The following is a 4,786-nucleotide window of genomic DNA, read 5'->3' as shown; positions in this document are numbered from 1 at the left end:
TTATTCTTACTTTCAAAAGCTCACAGACCACAGTTAACCCTGGAAAGGGACCTGCAGATAGGTTGGATGTGCTTAAGGGTCATTTAGCAGTAGAGACTGACCTTTATAAAACATCCTAAATTTGTCCAGGTCAGAGCCAGGGAAAAGCTTGGAAGCGTGGTTTATAATGGGGACGAGCTATAAGAGGTCACCATTGGGCAAAAGGAAGCCCCAAATTAGAATTTTTTGAGGGAAACATGGAATTTTAAATTGGGTTTGTTTTCTTTTCTTGTTCCCTATCTTTGTTTTAGGATGCACCACAGTGTAAACCATGTTTTAATGAGACTGATCAGGCCACAGCTGATGAGAGGCCATTGAGCTTTCCAAAGCCAGTTTCCTAAACCAGCTGCTTTGTTAGACCGGTCCCTACTGGCTAGAGCTGTTGACATTCTATAAGATAATTTTGTGTTCTTACAATGGTGGGAGGAAGTTCTGGGAAGGAATGGTGTAAGTTTGATGTAGAATGGAATTTTTTGAACATTTCCACTGAGAGACAACAAATTTCAAAGGCATCCCTGATCCTGTCTGCCACTTGCAGCTTCCTGTATCCCTTATAAGGGAAGACTTTGGCTTCATCAGGATCTAAATCGCTGAACTATTTTGAAGGGTGGGAGTATGATTAGTGTCAGACTTCTCTGAAGAAGATAACAGCCCCCTGAATATATCAATTCTTTTTTTTTTAACTTTATTTATTTATTTGACAGATAGAGACACAGCGAGAGAGGGAACACAAGCAGGGGGAGAGGGATAGGGAGAAGCAGGCCCCCCGCCAAACAGGGAGCCCAATGTGGGGCTCGATCCCAGGGCCCTGGGATCATGACCTGAGCCGAAGGCAGACGCTTAACGACTGAGCTACCCAGGTGCCCCTGAATATATCAATTCTTATATGTTTATTAAAAATCATACTTTGTGGGGTACCTGGCTGGCTCAGTCAGAAGAGCGTGTGAGGCTTGATCTCAGGGTCGTGAGTTCAAGCCTCACATTGGGTGTAGAGATTACTAAAAAAATTAAAAATTAAAAGATAAAAATCATACTTTGTATCCAAAACTGAGACAAAAAGGGCCAGATGTTTTCAGAGGCCAGAGTGACCACAAGGTGATGCAGTCAAGAAATGTTTCATAGAGGGTGTGGGGCATGGATGAGACCCTGTCCTTTCCTCAGACTCACTTTCACTCCGGCAAAGACTGTTAGCTCCTGACATGATATTTACTTTCTATTTCTTCCTAAATAAAATGACTCCAATGTGGCAATGTGCCTGGTTAAGAGACTACATTTCCCAGTCTCCCTTGCAGTGGCGACGGCCAGTGAGATCTAAGGAGATCTTAGATGGGCAGAGTTGCCAGATAAAATGCAGGATGCCCAGGTTAAATTTGAATTCCAGATAAACAAAGAATAATTTTTAATGTAAGTATATTCACACAATGTATAGAAATTTTATTGGTCAAATCTGGCAACTCTATGGGTGGACGCTCCTTTTGTCTTTTCTCCCCTTTCTCTTCTTTCCTGGGACATGGCTGGGATGGCTGGGATTTCAGCAGCCATGATGGATCATGAGGTTAAGGATGGCAATGAGAAAAACAGAACTTGGGTCTCTAATGATCACATACCTTCAGATTTTCTTTATAGGTGAGAATAAACCACTGATTTGCTTTAGCCACTCCTACTACCTGTTATTTGCATCCAATTGCTATTTCTAACTAACACAGTCAAAATAAAAAGCACTATTATTTTGGGTATTTAGTTAAGTCTTAGCCTTTGCCTTTAATGTAACATGAACCACTCCACTTTTACTTAACTGTATTTTTTAAGGACCCTAAGAGGGATGGATTGTGTTCCCTCTACCCTTTGAAATAACAGTCCTTAGCATGAGTTTTTACACTGTGTTATTGCCTAACTTTTCTCAAATAGCTTTTAGGTATTTTGAGTAACTGCTTTAGATAAATAATAATAATAGTATTTCTAACATGGAGCAGTTTTTATCTGCACAAAGCCTGGGCCTGAAAAGTCAAGTCCCATGAAATGATGCTCTAAAACTGGAGAAGCATCCTCCCAAACAGTAAAAGCCACAATTCCTTTTTGGTAGTTCCACTTTGAGAACACTTTCTTTTATATTAAGTCTTCATTAGCCCTCTATTGACAGCTTCCCTCATGAGCTGTACAGATTAGCCACAGATCGTCGTGTGCGCAGGGGAAGCTAATATGCCGAACTCCACCAGTAAGTCAGGAATGATGTAAAAACTGCACGCCCTCAGCCTTGTGAGTGAGTCGGCTGCTTTAAATGTCCACTGTGAGGTATTTTAGAAAACAGAGGGGGTCACAGGTTGGCCTCTTTGAATTGTAACCTTAAGCTACCTGGCTTAGTCTAGGTGATCATGCAGAGAAAAAGAAGTTCTCTGGGCTGTGAACTGTATAAATACTTGCCCTCCCTTTCCCAGTGGAATCTTTTGAAGGTTAAATAATAGATAGTAAATAATCAACTAAGATTTCTCAGATTGGCTGCATTTACCTTTCCCTGAAAAAACTTTTTTCCCCATGAAGATGAAGCAACTTCGGAATGAGAACAATATTTCCTTTTAGGCGTCCCCGCTTCAAACATTCAGAGAACAAGATCAGGCCTGGCCTGGCTGGCAGAGACTGCCTGGGGCCCACAGCTAGACTAGCCATGCGGGAGAGGGGAGGTGAGTTAGAATTTAACAGAAGGGAGGGGATAAAAACTCCCATTCACTTTCTAAGCTCCCCCATGGGCCTCTCAGCAATGTCCATAAGCAAGAAAGGGGTGAGCAGAGTTTTGTCCCTGGTCCATCACTGGGGGTAAAGAAAGTCTGGAAATCAACCCCTGGAATGTGAGTTACGTTACTATATATATATATATATATACACACACACATATATATGTATATATATATATATATATATAGTTACTGTATATGTTATAACATACTATATGTTACTGTATATGTTTTTACATATATATATAGTTACATTATATAGTTTACACAAAGGAACAAGTAATACACAAATGGAGAGAGATTGACCTGGAAGATCGATCCTTGGTGTCTGGTGACAGACCACAGCGTCAAGATGACCTGACTCAGAAGAAATGACAGATGACAGATGAGCCCATTTGTACCTGTCTACTCCAGATGCAAATAAAAGTTGGACTCATGTGAGTTGGGAAAACAGAAAATGAATCTGTTTTAGTATTATCTTCACAGTGTTAAAAGGAAAAGAACTTATTTCTTTTGTCCAGGCTATGCTAATTATAGTTATATTGAATATCCATTCAGCAAACATTTATTGAGTACGTACTATGTGCCAGGCACCGCACTAGGTGCTGGGAATGCACTCAGTACTACAGCGCTGAAGGCGGAAAGGTTAATGATGCCTTTGAACTTCACAAGTAGGTTAGAATTTTATAAGGTCCCTCCATTCCCTGCTCACAGCAAGAGCTTAGCCAGAGGAGCACCTTCCTTGTACTGTGATCTCTTAAGATGATGACAATTGTTGTGCAAAACAAAAGTATGTGTAACACTTTAATCGGCATATTTGTCATTTTTCCCTTTCTTTTAATAGCCTTATTATAAGCCCTGTGGTAAAACTTAGAATCTTCTCTGCTACTAAATAATAACAACTTTGCCCAAGTCTTTTCATTTTCTGGTGCTAAGTTTAAACATTTAGAAAATGAGATGGTAGGAAGCAGGACTAGGTTGATTTAATGACTCCAGTTTAGGATATGCAGTAAGAGGTTAAAAGAGACAGCTACTTACTAGCCACTTACGCACTGTTGTGATCACAGGGTAGTCACTTAAACCTCTTAAAAGTCTCAGTTTCCTTATCTGAAAAATGGGAATAATATGCTATTTGTTGTGAGGATGAAATGGATTAATGGACATTGCTGGTTCAATGCAGAGCATAGGAGAAACCCCCCAGTAAAGGTAGCTATTTGTATTCTACTCAAAAACTATTTGAATCTTATCTGTTGTATGGTATGTGTGTATGTAAGTATGTGTCTAATCTCCCATTTACCCTTGCTCTGTCATCGCAGATCTCCTAGTAAGCGGGTAATTGATATTAGGGCACAACCATGTAATGGATTCTATTTTTCCCAATCAGTACTTTCAATGATTCTATGTCTAATCCCTTTTTCTATCCCTCAAGAGCATCTAGGGCGAGTTGTAGAAATTTGCAGTTTTTAAAAGCTAGGTCCAGATAGTTTGACTTTTATTCTGATTCACAGCTTCTCTCCTCCCTGCAGCCTTTCCTGGCCTCAGCCTCCTCCAGCGTGTGGGGCAGGAAGCAGGGAGCGCAGGGCCTGGCACCTCTGAACTGCCCACCCACGTCTGTGGTTCTCTCGCCACTGCTTGGGCTAACACTGCCGGCATGTTGGTCCCCTTGTGTGGTCAGTAGCCCAAGGGCTGTTGGCACATTGTGGGATCTGGGAGGCCCTTGTGGGGTTCCTGACTGTACGGTTTGGTGACCTGGCTGACCTAGCCCTGGGGGGACCTACTCTAGGCCCTCAGCTCCTACCATGCTTGTTGCCCTCCCTGCTCTGCCTGTTGGTCCAGGACTCTGTTTCTCCAGCATCTAGAGACTTGTCTCCACGCTTGTGCATAATTTCACTGGTATTTGAATTGTGTTCCAAGAATGCAATTTTCGCCCTTTAGATGCTTAGAGCTCCCTTGGGTGTCTACTCCTGGCTGAGACACAGTATAATTAAATAATGGCATGAGGGGCTATATTGTCTTCT

Source organism: Leptonychotes weddellii, chromosome 5 (assembly GCF_054177405.1).
Source record: "Leptonychotes weddellii isolate Sample4059 chromosome 5, ASM5417740v2, whole genome shotgun sequence".
Taxonomy (NCBI): domain Eukaryota; kingdom Metazoa; phylum Chordata; class Mammalia; order Carnivora; family Phocidae; genus Leptonychotes; species Leptonychotes weddellii.
Note: the sequence above shows the minus strand (reverse complement) of the source record.